Source organism: Hyla sarda, chromosome 1 (genome assembly GCF_029499605.1).
Source record: "Hyla sarda isolate aHylSar1 chromosome 1, aHylSar1.hap1, whole genome shotgun sequence".
In the NCBI taxonomy this organism is placed as follows: domain Eukaryota; kingdom Metazoa; phylum Chordata; class Amphibia; order Anura; family Hylidae; genus Hyla; species Hyla sarda.
This window is the reverse complement of record NC_079189.1, coordinates 137447796-137465673: the sequence shown is the minus strand read 5'-3', so window position 1 is coordinate 137465673 and position 17878 is coordinate 137447796.

The following is a 17878-nucleotide window of genomic DNA, read 5'->3' as shown; positions in this document are numbered from 1 at the left end:
CTGCCACAATGATACAATGCTGTAGGGCTGGTATGATCATTTTTCCAGGGCAGGTTTTTTAGCCCCAGTCCGGCCCTGGGCAGGCATGGATGTCTGTTTCAGAGCAGAAATTATTTTCTCACGCTGTCTACATTTCCTGTGAATCCTCTGGCTTTGCAAAGAGATAAACCTATTCACCGGGCTAGACTTCAGCAACCAGAGACTCATAAGTCAAGTGATGTTAATGGCGGACTTGTTCATGCAGTAATAGAGGAACCTGAAGCGGAGACTTGTGAAAATGAGACCACCATGGCTTCCTAGACAGGCTTCATAGAAGAGGCTCATGAACTGAAGGCTCAGTTGGCGGAACTCGATGAATTACAAAGGATACCAAGTTGAGCTTAGAAGTTAATCTGCAAGTTACGAAGGTACAATTTCAGAAAGATCTGTGTTGAGCAGAGTGAAGACAAGAAAAACAACTTGTCAGACAAGTAAAACAAATAGAAGCAGCCAGGAACAAGCATGATATGGATCTAAATGACTTAGAGGGATAATAAAATACAAAAAGAACAAATATAAATAAGAAGCTGCCAAACAACTGTGCAAATTGCAGACACAAATTAAGACTAAACAGAGAGTTGGAGGACACAATAACATCCAGGAATTACATCCTAGGTCTGTCTAAGGCAAATTTTAACAACTCCAAGGGCCTCATGTACTAATGAAGTTCTGTGTAAATTTATGTGACGTAAAAAGTATGGAGAAATGCATTTCCCTTTATTTATTGATGTATTTTTTTTTATTTGCCTGTTTTTTTTTACTCAGTTCACCTTTTTTCAGCTAATTTTGGGCATGGTCTTCACTTTTTCTTTCACAATCGGAGTGATTTATGCAATTGTTTACCCATTTTTATACTGTGATTTTTCACAAGCTATGTTCACACAGCAGAATTTCCGTGCGGAATTCCGCATGGAAATTCTGCAGCAGGGTCCCATTGATTACAATAGGATTCTGCTGCACTGTGCACAGCGAAATCCCAAATCCAGAGTCCGCAGAAAGAATAGCGGCATGATACTCACCTTGTGTCTGAACCCCCCTACCCCCCTCCCCGTTCTAACTACTGCCTCCCCGCTTCTATCCGAAGATACTATGCTCTTTATAGCCTAACAGAAATACATGTGACAAAGTTTCATGACATGTATAAACACATTAATGCATATGAGGGAAAATACAATAAAAATTCACAATGAAAAGGGAGAAAAGGGAAAAACATAGTACATGAGGGCCTGAATGTTCCACATGCAGGAGAAATTTGCTGATGAAGCAAAAAATAATTATAATAATTCACACTAGGCTACATTCTGCATCGGCGCTGCCAAAATCCATCAGCACTAGGACATGCGCCATCACCATGGAAAGCAGCATGCATGGATTTACCCCAAAAGAGTGAACACATCCAAAATTTCAATTTTGAATGCAGAATTTTTGGGCAAAAATTCAGCAGTGTACTTGCTGCAGCAGAATCCTATTGAAGACAATGAGAGGCTGCTGCACTGGAATTTTCAAGCGAGAAAGCAACATTGTTTTACAGGCAGCAGGAAGCTGGGACAGGTGAGCGGAGGGTTGGTGTCTGCGGCACAGGTCAGCGCCCTTCACTGTCATCAGCAGGGTGTCATGTGCAAGAACTAGGAGGTCTGCCCGATCATCCCGGAGGAATGGCAATCACTAGAGATGAGCGAATTGAAGCTGACGAACCCGAATTTGTTACGAATTTCATGAAATATTCGATTCGAAACGAATGCGAATATCGCCATGATTCGATCGCGCGAATCGCTTCATTAAACTTCATTTTACAGCGTTCCAGGCTATTGGAGACCTAAAATGGCGAATCCATGTGTGAGTACATGGGGCAGGGTATTATGGGAGGGCGGGAAACAGCGGCGGGAACTTTATCAACCATCTTATCACCTCATTTTTCTGCGTTCAGCATTTTTGTTTCTCCACAAATCATCTGCTGCTCAGAATTGTGTGACAGAGTGCAATTTAGGGTTTAATCCCTGTATTTTTTTTATTGTGGTGCTGCACTGTTGGGTCCTGCTGCTGTTCACAAATACGTTATTTTTCAGCGGACTGTAGTGCATTTGTCTGCCCTCAAAGGTGCATAACACATGCCTACATCAAAGCAGTCTACTATTCTGTATCTGTAACAAGTCCTGTAAAGTCCTGACTCCTGGCAAAAGTAATCACCTGCTGGTGTTTTTAAAAAATACTTATTTTTTCTGCGTATTGTTGCGCATATTATTGCCCTCATCAGTGCATACCGCATACGTACATCCAAGTATTGTACCATTTTTTACCTGTTAATCTGTCAAGTGGCTACACACTGTCAAAGTCCAAACAATAGTATTCACCGGCTGGTATTTTACAAAAATACAGAGTTTTTTCTGCATATAGTTGCGCATATTACTGCCCTCATCAGTGCATACCGCATGGGTACATACAAGTATTGTACCATTTTGTACCTGTTAATCTGTCAAGGGGCTACACACTGTCAAAGTCCAAAACAATAGTATTCACTGGCTGGTGTTTTTTTAAAAAAAACATTTTTTTCTGCGTATAGTTGCGCATATTACTGCACTCGTCAGTGCATACCGCATACGTACATCCAAGTATTATACCATTTTGTACATGTTAATCTGTCAAGGGGCTACATACTGTCAAAGTCCAAACAATAGTATTCACTGTCTGGTGTTTTAAAAAAAACAACTGTTTTTTCTGGATATAGTTGCGCATATTACTGCACTCATCAGTGCATACCGCATACGTTCATCCAAGTAGTGTACCATCTTGTACCTGTTAATCTGTCAAGGGCCTACATACCGTGAAAGGACAGCCATAAGTAATCACCTGCTGCTGTTCTAGACAAATACTGTTTAAAGAGTAGTGTAGCGTATTGTAATACACTCATATACGCACTAAGTATGTCAGGCAGAGAAGTGCCAGGACGTGCACAGAAGAGTGGCAGAGGCCTAAATACTTCAGGCAGAGTTGGCAGCAGACTAGGGACGAGTGGCAGCAGGAGTCGCAGCGAGAAGCCTGAGCTCCCGTTATCAGCCAGCGGTCGTGTCTCGACCAGCAACCCATCTGCCGTCGTTGATTGGTTAACAAGCTCATCCACATCATCACAAGTGTCATCTGACATCCCCAGTCAACAGTCGGTGGGTTCCTCAGACACAACCCTCAGTTGGCATGGCCCGGGAGCAGTCCCTGTCCTCCCATTGCCTTTGTCCTATGCTATTCCCTCTCCTAGAGAAGTATCTTATGTTGATGATGATGAAGCCGATCGCAATTGGGAGCCGGGTGCAGAAGGGGCTTCATCATCATCAAGACAAGAGAGTTGCAGGTTGCCCTTGAGGCAGCAAGGCGGGAGCATGGTTGGCAGTCAGCGTGGTGGCAGGAGTTGAAATTCAGGAGCCAAATGTTCCCGGGGGAGACCACCTGCTTCACGGCAGCCTACCTTTCCAAGAGGTAGTGGAACAGGGTTCCTGGAGATGGCACCAGTAGCAGTCAATTAGTGCAGACTGTGGGTGGTAAAATCAGCTACTCGGCGGTGTGGAAGTTTTTCAGGCATCTGGAGGAGGTTCACATAGCCACATACAAGATCTGTAACAGAAGGTGAAGCGTGGCCAGAGTACCAATGTCGGCACCACGGCCCTGTGTCAACACATGCTTCGCCACCATAAAGGGGCCTGAGAGAACCGTGGCTCCGATGTAGTGGTCCAGCCTGCTGCATCACCCAGTGGCCATCCGCTCCCTCCTTCATCCTGCCAAGGCTCCACCACCTCAGCCGAAGGGAGCTGTGTGTCAAACCCTCCTTCTGTCGCTCCTGCTTCTCCTGCTTTTAGTCAGCCATTCCGCCAACAATCCATGGGCGAAGCCATGTCCAAGAGACAACAGTATGCGCCCACTCATCCAACGGCACAGAAGTTGAATGTGCTCCTGTCCAAGTTGCTGGTGTTGCAGTCCCTCCCTTTTCAAGTGGTGGACTCTGCACTTTTCAGAGAATTGATGGCTTGTGCCGAGCCGAGGTGGAGAGTCCCAAGCCATCATTTCTTTGCGAAGAAGGCAGTACCAGCCATGCATAAGTTTGTACAAGAGAAGGTGGGCCAGTCCTTGAGCCTGTCGGTGTGTTCAAAAGTGCACGGCAGCGCCGACGTGTGGAGTTGTAACTACAGGCAGGGACAATACTTATCTTTTGCGGCCCACTGGATAAATGTGGTTCTTTACAGCCACAACAGCAACTTGGACAGATCACACCGCTTCCTCCTCCACGCTCTCGCTCTCAGGCAGTTGGTCCTGTTACAGTGTGCGACGCCGCCTCCTCATCTCCACCGTGTCCTCGGCCTCCACTGCACGTCCAAATCTCGGTGGCCCTTCAGCATACCATGTGTGCAGGGCACGGCAGTGTCACGCTGTTCTTCACATGGTTTTCCTTGGCGAAAAGTCTTGGAAACAATGGCCGGTGAGGGCAATGGAGACGTTGTGCCTACATCTCACGGCCACATGAGCCCTGTGGGGGCTTGTTATATTTGGTCCTTCGTACCCACACACTGGTCTCCGGGACACTCAAAGTTTGATTTAAATTTCAAATCAAAAACTGATGGCGCTGCTGGGCCTGGGTCTGGGAATTTCAAATTTTCTCATAGGTAGCACCCGCTATCCAAAATCTTTTTCAAAAATTTCTAAAATTGTGGTGTTTTTTTTTGGAGGGGGGATTGTGAAGCCCTGCTGTGTACTCGTGCATCAGCCAACTCCAGGCTCTGTCATTCAGGCAATATATGGTTTACTAATACCGCTGTGGGACCTTAGAATTTCAAATTTTCTCATAGGTAGCACCCGCTATCCAAAATCTTTTTCAAAAAATTTGAAAATTGTGGAGTTTTTTGGGGGGGATTGTGAAGCCCTGCTTTGTACTCGTGCATCAGCCAACTCCAGGCTGTGTCATTCAGGCAATATATGGTTTACTGATGCCGCTGTGGGGCCTGGGTCTGGGAATTTCAAATTTTCTCATAGGTAGCACCTGCTATCCAAAATCTTTTAAAAAAAATTCGAAAATTGTGGAGTTTTTTGGGGGGGATTGTGAAGCCCTGCTGTGTACTCCTGCATCAGCCAACTCCAGGCTGTGTCATTCAGGCAATATATGGTTTACTGATGCCGCTGCTGGGCCTGGGTCTGGGAATTTCAAATTTTCTCATAGGTAGAACCCACTATCCAAAATTCTCTTAAAAAATTTCTAAATTGTTGTGTTTTTTCTTAGGGATTGTGAAGCCCTGGTCTATACTCATGCATCAGCCAACTCCAGCCTGTGTCATTCAGGCAATATATGGTTTACTGATGACGCTGCTGGGCCTGGGTACGGGAAATTCAAATCTTATTATAGGTAGCACCCGCTATCCAAAATCTTCGGTTGAAATTTCTTAATTCATCTTTTAATCTTAGGGATTGTGAAGGCCTAGTGCCTATTCATGCTGCTGGCAACTCCGGGCTGTGCCATTCATCCACTATATGGTCTCCTCATGCTGCCAACATGTCCACACTGTGTCATTCAGCCACTATATGGTGTTCTCATGCTGCCAACACCTCCACGCTGTGCCATTCAGCCACTATATGGTCTCCTCATGCTGCCAAAACCTCCGCGCTGTGTCATTCAGCCACTATATAGTCTCCTCATGCTGCCAACATGTCCACACTGTGTCATTCAGCCACTATATGGTGTCCTCATGCTGTCAACACCTCCACGCTGTGCCATTCATCCACTATATTGTCTCCTCATGCTGCCAACACCTCCACGCTGTGTCATTCAGCCACTATATGGTCTCCTCATGCTGCCAACATGTCCACACTGTGTCATTCAGCCACTATATGGTGTCCTCATGCTGCCAACACCTCCACGCTGTGCCATTCAGCCACTATATGGTCTCCTCATGCTGCCAACACTTCCACGCTGTATCATTCAGCCACTATATGGTCTCCTCATGCTGCCAATATGTCCACACTGTGTAATTCAGCCACTATAGGGTGTCCTCATGCATCCAACACCTCCACGCTGTGCCATTCAGCCACTATATGGCCTCCTCATGCTGCCAACACCTCCACGCTGTGCCATTCAGCCCCTATATGGTATCCTGACACTGATGCCACCAGGCTCTGTCATTGTGCTGCTGTGCGGCAGTGATTCTAAAAGCGATGCCAGTAATCTGCATGTTATTCTGAATAACAGTATTATTTCACTACCCCAGCACACTCCATATGCGTTTTAGAACACAGCAAAGTTTTCTATACCCATATAGAGGCTGTATGTAGGCTAGAAATAGCCTTTTTTAACATAGATTCGCCGCGAAAAAATTTGAATCGGCCGAATCGAATTTTTGAAAAGTTCGCTCATCTCTAGCAATCACAATACATATCACTGGATACAAGTGATCTGGAGTGGAGCACCGCCAGGTACCAACGAGGTCTGCACTATCTGTAGGTGCCGCGAGTGTGTACCCAGCGCAAGATCCAGGAGGATTGCATACCCCTGTTGGGTGAGCTGTACATAGTAGCAGAAGTTTTATTTCTATGTGATCATTTTATTCAGATGTGGTTTAGAGACTTTTATTTTGCGGTGTAGGACTTGAACATTTTGTTTATATCACATTTTGTTATACCATCAGTGCTATTGCTATTTTTATTGAGTTGGTGTATCATTATCATTTTTATTGCCACTGCCGTCATTTATTTATTTTACTAGAATTAAATTATAATGAAGTACAGCTTGTTGTCATGTATTATTGAGCTTTAGTGCCAGTATATTGTTTTTGTTTTTATGTGTAATTTACAAATCTGTTTAACTTTCCGGCTCCAGTTGATTTAAAAAAAATAGGTTTTCACCAGAGTAAGTTCTAGAAGTTAGAGCAAGTGGTGAAGCGGAAACTTTGGAGTAATCATTCCACCAATACGAAAATGCAAAATGCAAGAAAATGTCTAAAGTCTAATTGTTGCCAGTTTGGTCAGGTACAGTGAATGAACACGGCTTGGATAGACGGCACTGAACTTACCCTTACAACCACTATTTGCCATTTTGCATATGATGATGTGTTGCCAAATTTTCCAGTGGGCTGTTCATAACAACTTCGAATTTTACATTTGGAATAAATATGTTGGAAAAGCTCCCAGCGTATGAGCCATAAATATTAATAAGGCTCCGTCTACCAGACAATTGCCAAATGAGTTTCCTTTCAAGATCCACTGGCCAAGTATATGCTATGCTATGTAAAAAAAGATTGTATTACATGGTTTTCTTTTAGTCTATTTTGGGAGCCTATATGTGCCACTACATTCCTACATTCCATATGTTGCAACCTTCCATTAGAGGTATTCATTGGAAAACCAAGGCTTGTACATGGTGTGTTCATAGCCTTGCTGTTAAACCCATACCCATAGAGACAGAAACAGGATCAAGCATTCCATAGGTACCATAAAACATCAAGCTTTATTTTATCCATATAAAATCCTTATGCACTTAAAAACAATGTCACGACAGGTCCATTTTAGTAACTGTCCAGAGCAGGAGAAAATTCCCATAGCAAACCTATCCTGCTCCGCTCAGTTCATAAAATGGATAGAGGTGTCAGCAGAGAGCACTGTGGTCAGACAGAAAGGAAATTTAAAAAGAAAAGAACTTCCTGTGGAGCATATAGCAGCTGATAAGTACTAGAAGGATTAAGATTTTTTAATAGAAGTAATTTACAGATCTGTTTAGCTTTCTAACACCAGTTGATTTAAAAAATTTTTTTTCCAGGGGAGTACCCCTTTAAAATAGTCCCGTATGAGAGCAAAACTACCTGTAGCTGGTGTGTGCTAACTAAGAACAAGTGAAACACAAGTAGAAGAAGAGCTCATAAGGCTGACTACAATCCGATAACCCCTAGTGTATATAATATAAATAAGGGAAAACTTTCCATCATCTAAAGCCCTGGTGGCAAGGACTTCCCCCCTCACTCTGCTACGTGCAGCCTAAAGCAGTTCAGTGTAAAATGGGTTGTGATTGGCTAAGGCCACACATTCCCTCTCGGCTCTTGGTACTGAACTCTATAGTGTGTCAGCTCTGCCTAGCAGCTTCCATAAGAAGCTAAAATATTCAGCTCTATACACTCTATACACTGTGCTGAGCTTCGATCCCACCTTCATTTCCTGACTTTTGTCTCTGCCAGGGTGCTGCAGGAAATTGCATTTTTGGCCCCTTTGGCGTTTTAAAAAAATTTGTTGGGTACCAAAAAAAAAAAAAAAAGATGCAGTAGTGATGGAAAAAAGGTATTTTATTTTATATTGAAATTTTAATTAATTTTTAAACAGGGATCGATTCATGTGGGCGGGCAGGGCACTAAAAATGCAGCCGACAATAATAAAAATGGAGTGTGTGTGTTTTCACTTTATTTCTTTTTTTTCAAATTTTTTTTAGGTAGTACTACTACTCCCAGCATGGAACACACTGTTCCATGATGGGAGTAGTAGTTCCTGTACTAATAGACAGATCGCCCCGGGTGTCAGTCCTGACACCCGATGTGATCGTCCATAATATAGCAGAGATGCAGAGCGGTTCTATACAGCGCTCGCAGCTCTGCACTATACTCCGGGCCGGCCAGAGATGTGACTAGAAATTCAAATAATTCATTCATATTTTCCGCCCAGAGTGGGGATTGGCCGGATGGTGGCAGCCGAGTGAATGAGTGAGTGAGTGGCCGGTCCGTGTAATAAGCTGAGATGCGAGCGCAGGAGAAAGCCGCTCCACATCTCAGGGATGAAGGAGGATGACAGCGGGTGAAACCCGCTGTGATCTGTTCTTAACTGCAGGACTACTGCTTTCAACATGGAGCACACTCTTCTCCATGCTGGGAGCTATAGTACCTGCATTAATAGACAGATCGCAGCGAGTGTCACTCCTGACACCCTCTGTGATCCTCCTGCATAATGTGGTCGGCCACTCTTCTCTGGTCCCCCACACTGACGTATGTATACACCTATTCATATTTCCCACAGAGTTGTGATTGGCTGGAACCATCTGGCCAATCACAGCTCTCTCCGGGAAATATGAATAGGTGTATACAGACGGCAGTGCATAGAAGAGCGGCCTGCCGCATCTATACATTATATGGGAGGATCACAATGGGCGTCAGAAGTGACATGGGCAATCTGTCAATTAGTGCAGGTGCTACTACCCCCATCATGGAACAGTGTGTTCCTTGCTGGGAGTAGTAGTGCTACCAAAAAAAAGTAAAAAAAAAAAGTGAAAAACACATGCACACACTACATTTATATTATTGTCAGCTACATTTTTAGCCCACATACATTGATCCCTGTTTAAAAATCTGTAAAAATGTCGTTACAATAAAGATACATTTTGTTAAATACAATTTTTTCCATCACTATTGCATCTTTTTTAATATTTTTTTTAATGGTACCCTACGAAATTTTACTAAAAAAGGTATCTCCATCACTTTTTGGATTGCTAAAGTCCAAGTCTTGGCATTTTTTTTACTCCCATACACCTCTATGGGAGAAAAAATGCCTCGATTTCAGGGGAAAAAACGCCATAGGCTCAACATGCTGCGTCTTTGCAAAATCGTCAAGGAGCTGAAAAACACCAAAAAAGAGTGAAAAAACTGCAAATCTCTCAGGCGGATTTGTTTGTAAACCTGATGCAAATTTGAATGGGGACGGGCTCTCTGCAGAAAATTTTAGTTGGTGGAGTGTTCCTTAGTAGAATTTCAGCTGCTGATAATCTGCTGCAGAGAGTCCGAGGAGAGCCCTCCACATTAAAGCTTACATCGGAAAACACACTGCAAATTTGCAAACAAATCCGCCCGTGTGAACGCACCCTAAGAGCCCATTCACACTAATGTTTGGAAATTACGATGCAGCAACCTTGCTTTGTTTTCAATGGGAGTCTGCTGCACTGTGCACACTATAGAGTTTTAATTCTGGACTCCACCGAAAGAATAAACATGTTTATTCTTTCGATGGAACCTGCTCGGAAATGCAGTAGTGTGAATGGGCCCTAAGGGTATGTTCCCATGTAATATATATGCTGGGGATTTTCTGCTGCACATTTTATACTGCTGATTTTTTTTTTACGGTTGCTTTTATGAAGAGGTGAGTTGAAGCCTTGACAGAGGAATGGCTGTGGATATAGGGGGAGATTTATCAAAACCTGTGCATAGGAAAATTTGCCCAGTTGCCCATAGCAACCAATCAGCTTGCGTCTTTCATTTTGCAGAGGCCTTGTTAAAAATGAAAGAAGGAAGTTGATTGGTTGCTATGGGCAACTGGGCAACTTTTCCTCTGGACAGGTTTTGATAAATCTCCCCCATAGTGTTTCTGGATTTTGCCAAAGTGTTTGATACTGTCCCTCATAGACGCCTGACAGGTAAGTTAAGGTCTGTGGGTTTGGAAACTTTAGTTTGTAACTGGATTGAACACTGGCTCATGGATCGTACCCAGAGAGTGGTGGTCAATGATTCGTACTCTGATTGGTCCCCGGTAATTAGTTGTGTACCCCAAGGTTCTGTACTGGGACCGCTGTTTAATTTATTTATCAATGATATAGAGGTTGGTATTAACAGCTCTGTTTCTATCTTTGCAGATGACACCAAGCTTTGTAGCACGGTACAGTCTATAGAGGATGTGTATAGGTTACAAGATGACTTGGATAGACTAAGTGTCTGGGCATCCACTTGGCAAATGAGGTTCAATGTGGATAAATGTAAAGTTATGCATCTGGGTACTAATAACCTGCATGCGTCGTATGTCTTAGGGGGGATTAAACTGGCAGAGTCACTGGTAGAGAAGGATCTGGGTGTACTTGTAGATCACAGACTACAGAATAGCATGCAATGTCAGGCTGCTGCTTCCAAAGCCAGCAGGATATTGTCATGTATAAAAAGAGGCATGGACTCAAGGGACAGGGAAATAATACTCCCCCTTTATAAAGCATTGGTACGGCCTCACCTGGAATATGCTGTTCAGTTTTGGGCACCTGTCCATAAAAGGGACACTGCGGAGCTGGAAAGGGTGCAGAGACGTGCGAGTAAACTAAAATGGGGCATGGAACATCTTAGTTATAAGGAGCGATTAAAGGAGTTACAATTGTTTAGTCTTGAGAAGAGACGTAGAAGAGACGTAGAAGAGAAGTATATTAATGGCCCATACAAAAAATATGGAGAAAAACTGTTCCAGGTTAAACCCCCCCAAAGGATGAGGGGGCGCTCCCTCCGTCTGGAGAAGAAAAGGTTTAGTCTAAGCCTTCTTTACCATGAGAACTGTGAACTTATGGAACAGTCTACCTCAGGAACTGCTCATGGCAGGAAGAATTAAGAGCTTTAAAACAGGATTAGATACATTCCTGGAACAAAGTAACATTAATGCTTATGAAGAAATATAAAATCCCGAGGGGCGTGGCTTGGTCGCCAAACTGAATGGCTGTGTGAACCCAGAGCTCCTGCTGTAGAGCCGGGCAAAATGTACTTTTCTCTCTGCCAGCGACTTTCAGCTTATACCCTAAGCTGCATCTGACACCATGGCGACACAAGGCAGGAAGAGAGACTACAAAAAGGGGGGTTACCAGAGTTTAACGGACTATTTCCACCCCGGAGACTCGGCCCGCAAGTTTTCCCAAGATGGCGCCGCTGTGCCACTTCTCAAGCCACGGCGGGAAGAAGCAAGCCGAACCGGCGCAACAGAGGTGGCGGTGAAGTACCCTCGCTTAGCCCGTACCACTCCTTACCTTCTACTCGGGTAAATCAAACCCTATCCTTTGAAGTGCCGTCTCACTGGAGCTCCCCGACAGCCTCGGACCGGCCTCGCGAGGGTAGAGGAGAGAGGGAGCCTGATATCGAGGGCCTCACAGACGCGCCAGCAGATGCGACCAGAGAGGGGAACCCTGATGCAACGGAGACACCAGCTTCTCCACAGGTCAGTCCACAGAAACAAAAGCCCCGTCTGACTGCCCCAGACGAGGACTCCGCATTAGATCGGGACTATGGCCCTTCATCTGACCCTGACTTGTTCTCCTCACTACAAACCAAAGACGCTGCAGTATCCGACACCATGTTAAAACAAATGCTGCAAATACTGCGCAGCTCCCTCCAGGCTGATTTTAGCAACTTATTGAAGCCTATACGTGCTTCAGCTGAACTGTTAGAACAGAAAGTGTGCCATACGGAAACCAAGCTGGTCACGTTTGCCAGGGCCCATAATGAGCTACAGGAAGCCCACAATGCTTTGGATGGAAAAGTTGATGCATTGCATGTAAAGATGGCGGACTCTGAGGATCGCAATAGGCGAAATAATGTGAAATTTAGGGGAATACCGGAGGACATACCTGGGTCTCAGTTGATCACATATGTAAAACAACTAGCCAAACACCTACTTCCTGATCTGGAGGCTTATGAGTACAGTGTAGACAGAGCCCATCGAGTGGCAAGGCCATGCTCTATACCTGAAGATCTTCCTAGGGATGTCTTGGCGAGATTCACGTTTTTTCAAACCAAAGATTTGCTGCTACAATACTCCCGCAGACACCCTAGCCTCCCAGAACCCTATAGAGACATAAAGTTGTTTGCTGATCTATCCGCAGCTACGCTCCAAGCTCGACGCAGTTTTGGCCCCCTGACTGAAGCTCTTAGAAACCTCGGAGTCCCCTACCGGTGGGGCTTCCCTGCAAAAATCCTTATAAACAGGCAGGGAAAAATGTATGCCTTGCAGAATGCTGACATGGGACTGTCCATCCTGAAGGACTGGGGCATGTTACCTGATAGTGGAGATCCAACACCTCCTAGCTCTACCCCGCCTCATATGAGCAATCCGGAGTGAGAATAATACTGTATTGATTTAACCTTGTGCTGTTCCCCCAATATCATTGTTAGTGTGACCCGGTGATATGGCTCAAAGCAACATATTTTACCTTTAAGTGACTTTTTCTCCCCACACCCACCGTTACAGTGTAATATTGAGAGCCTATTCCACCGTTTGCTAAGTGTCATTTTCTTGCTGAAGTGCATGTTCTTTAATGTGTTACTTGTTCCTCCTTCTCACCATACTGAAAGTGTTTACGCTTTACTAACTGTTTCTATATACTTATAGTTTGCCTTACTGTGTGACATCCCCGTCTGTGGCTCTAAGGAGCCAAGTCGGGTTTTTAATTCGTATCCAGCAACGCCCAGAGTGTGTCAGCCATCATAGGAACATTGAGGTTAGTGTGTGAAATCCTTGTCTGTATCACTAGGTGGCCAGTCAAGTTTTTAACTCTTCCCTTCCCCATTATATTGCCTTTTTTTTTTTTCTTCTTCTTTATCTTCTCTTTCTTTGTGGTAGACATGAGTCTAAGCCTGATGTCCTTGAATGTAAACGGGCTCAACAGCCCTCAAAAACGGCACTTTGTGTGGCGCGAGGTGGAAAGGCGCAATGCCTCAATAATCTGTCTGCAGGAGACCCACGTTTCTTCCACCAACCCTCCCACCTTGCGTCATAGAGGGTTCCCTGTACTTGTAACATCTACTTTTGCAAAAAAGAAAAGGGGGGTCCTAATTGCTCTTAGGGACGACCTGGCAGTCTCTATCTCAAAGCAGCTCATAGATCCGCAAAGTAGATACATAATTCTGATCTGTACTATCAACAATGTGCCATATACATTAGTGAATGTGTATGCCCCAAATCACAGACAAAGTCGCTTTCTGAAGAAAGTTTTCAAATTGATAGCTGATAACAAAGAGGGTGAAGTGATCATGTGTGGCGATTTTAATTCTGTGCCTAATCCAGCCCTTGATCTATCTAGAGTTGATGGGAAGCGTTCTTATTACTTAGATGGGATCCTAAAAGAAAATTATCTATTTGACGCATGGCGTCTATTCCACGCTTCAGAACGCGACTTTACCTATTTTTCTCCACGGTTTCACACGTATTCAAGAATTGATCTGACTCTCATCTCTAGGGGGCTGATAGAGAGGGTTGGTGGGACAGATATAGGTGAGATTACGTGGTCGGACCACGCGCCTACACTGCTTATTTTGACTGATGCTAGGCCTACCCACAGTGACTTTGTGTGGCGTGCAAACTCCCATATTATTGCGCACTCCCAGCATAGCTCTACAATAGAAAAAGCGTTAACTGAATATTTCCACCTTAACCAAACCCCAGATGTCTCCCCAACGACTCTGTGGCTAGCTCATAAGTCGGTAGTAAGGGGGGATTTTATCCGCCTTGGCTCCACCCTTAAGAAGCAACGCATGCGAGAGTTACGGGAAGCATTGGACAGGGTGGCAGTGTTGGAGTCCCTACACAAAACTAATCCCCTCCCAGACACCCTCTCTACCCTAATGCAAGCTAGAACTCAGCTGAGACAAATCCTTCTCTACCAGTTTGATAGGGACTTGCGTAAATCTAAATATCGTTTTTATACCCAAGACAATAAACCAGGCATCATGCTAGCGAGAAGGCTTAAACCATCTCTGGCCAAGAGTAGAATTGCTGCAATGACCCACCCTAAATCAGGTAGGACAGTTCTCTCCCCACGAGAAATCGCGAACGCATTCCAGATATACTACAGGGACTTGTATAACTTGCGAGAGGACCCCCAAACGCCACAGCCAACACAATCTTCTATTGACACCTTTCTCCACTCTTTGAAACTTCCCCATCTATCTACTTCTTCTTTGCAGTCTCTCAATTCTCCTATCTCCTTACAGGAAGTGCTAACTGCCATAAAGTCACTACCCTCACATAAAGCTCCCGGCCCTGATGGACTACCTAACGAATACTTTAAGAGATATAGCGGGATATTAGCACCACATTTACTGACCGTCTTTAATGCAGCTATGACCACGGGATCCCTCCCGCAGGAAATGTTGACTGCTCTGATCACTACTATACCCAAACCAGGTAAATCCCCAGACGTGGCTTCAAATTACAGACCGATCTCCCTGTTAAACGGAGACATAAAAGTATATGCAAAAATTCTAGCTTCTAGATAGATGCCTATTCTGCCTACCTTGATTAATGCGGACCAGGTGGGCTTTATCTCAGGTCGGCAAGGTCCAGATAACACTAGAAGGATATTGTCCTTGATCCAATATTGTGAGAGTCGCAATTCCCCTGCAGCTTTTTTAACCCTTGACGCTGAAAAAGCGTTCGACAGAGTGAACTGGCAATACGCTTTCTCTGTCCTGGAGACCTTTGGCTTTTCCGGAGCCATCTTGAGTGCCATTAAAGCATTATACTCCGCCCCAGCAGCCATGGTGTTTGCAAATGGAGCCCTATCCAGCCGGTTCACTCTGTCGAATGGTACCAGGCAGGGATGCCCTTTCTCTCCCCTTCTCTTTATTCTCACAGTCGAACCTCTAGCTCAAAGGATAAGAGAACAGACTGACATTCGTGGGATACGGGTGGGAGACAGGGAACACAAACTAGCGCTATTTGCTGATGACCTCATCTTGACATTGACTGATGTCCCTACTTCCCTGCCCTCTCTATTCTCTCTGCTGGAAGAGTTCAGTAAGGTATCCTTCTATAAGCTTAATTCCTCGAAATCACAGATCTTACCGTTCAACTTATCACAAGGTGAAGTAGGATCTCTTAAACAGGCGTTTGAGCTCGACTGGCAGACAGAAGCAATAACATACCTAGGTATCAAACTGACCTCCCCTTCCAAGCTTGTCTTCCACACTAACTTTCCTCCCTTAGCCGCTTCTATATCAACATCTTTACTGTCCTACTCTAAACAAATAATCTCATGGCTGGGTCGCCTGGCGGCCTTTAAAATGCTTCTTCTCCCGAAGCTCCTGTACCTTTTTAGGACCCTACCAGTTAATATTCCTAAGTCCTTTTTTGCCTCCCTGAACAGGGACATTTCCAGGTTCATCTGGGCAAATGGGAAACCTAGAGTGGCCCGTAAACTCATGACTTTGCACCCTGATGCTGGAGGCCTCGGCCTCCCACATATCGAGGACTATCATAGGGCTTGTATATTGGACCAGCTGCAGTATTGGTGGACAGATAATCCCGATAAGTACTGGGTAGGCATTGAGAGGGAATGCTCTGCACCTCTCTCCCTAAGGTCTAGGTTGTTAATTCCCACAGGGTCTTCTTCCGCTCTTCCCTCCACTATCCTGACCTCTATTAACCTTTCTGATCTAATCTGGAAGCAGTTCCTAGCACAACCTATCCCTAAACGTAGTTGCTTGATGAAATACTTTCCACTGGACTTTCTATCCCACTATATCCCGGATCTCTCCCTCCATACTTGGCAAGAGAGAGGTGTCCAAACAGTAGGAGATCTCTATGATTCCAATGACACGATCCATTTTCCATACCTGCAGACCAGATATAATCTCCCTCGCACTGACTTCTATAAATGTTTACAGATTAGGAGTCTCATGACAGACAAATTTACGCGTAGCTTTAAGGTTCCATCCCGGATTTTGGCCTTTCTCCAAATGCCCTCTCCTAGCAAGAAAAGTATCACACTTTTCTATAACCTACTGAACAACAAGACGGAACCGAATAGGCTACCATTCATGGATAGGTGGGAGACAGACTTGGGGGTTACATTCACGACAGATCAATGGCTGACTGCCCTTAGGCTAGTTAAATCCTCATTTCGCTCCACTAATCATAGAGAAGCAGTTCTTAAATCCATCTACCGCTGGTATTACACTCCCAGTAAACTCCATAAGTTTAACCCTGACTGCTCCAAACTATGCTGGAGACATTGTGGTGAGGAGGGGACTCTCCTACATATCCTGTGGGGGTGTCCTAAACTTTCTTCTCTGTGGGCAGGCGTCGCTTGTCTACTGAAAAGGTTCTTGGGTGTAGACTTTAAACTAAAACCTAGTTTAGCCATCCTGTTGTTGGGTCTGGAGAACATACCTATGCATGCACGTACGGTCACTGCACACATCCTGATGTCCACCAAACTGATGCTTACCAGGCGATGGAAGTCGGTCGAAGTGCCAGACTTAATGGAACTGATTAATATGGTCAACCTATCTTGTAGCTATGAAAAAATATACGCATTGGCCCACTCCCAATTCAAATCATATCTTAAACACTGGAAATCATGGATATCGAGCCTACACTGTCCACAAGTCGACCCAGGCTGAATATCCTAAAAGATGGCCTTGTAGTCATGATAATCAGCTGACACACACTGGTGCGATTGTTTCTACTTGTTCTAGCGTATTTTCTGTATACTCGAACCTTTCATTTGTTCTATATTGTTCTCTATGGTTCCCGTGTTCAGAACCATGGGGGTTCTACTTTGCTTCTGCTCACAAGCAGGCTGTATAGAGACCGTGTTCATGTTACGAGGAGCAGTGTTGCATACCTTTGATTGTAAAAGTCTGACTGCTAGTAATTATTGTACCTTTTCATGGTGTACTTCACTGTATTACTCAGATGTTTTTGTGTTGTTCTGTTTTATTTACAAAACGAATCTTCAATAAAAATTATTGAATAAAAAAAAAAAAAAAAGAAATATAAAATCCCATCCCTTCCCCAATATCGCACCACACCCCTACCCTTCAATTCCCTGGTTGAACTTGATGGACGTATGTATTTTTTCAACCGTACTAACTATGTAACTATGATTTTCTGCTGGCAAAGTCTGCAGGATAGAATCTGTTGCAAAAAAATATGCAGCATATACAGTATAGTACGGTCTCGTGTAGTATTTTGCTGCTGCATATTTTCCTACCCATTGAAGGCTATGACTAACCGCTTAACTGCATGAAACGCATCAGAGATGTTTTGACTACTTGCTGCTGAACATTTTGGTCTACTTGGAGCTTTCTGGTGTGAGGCCGGA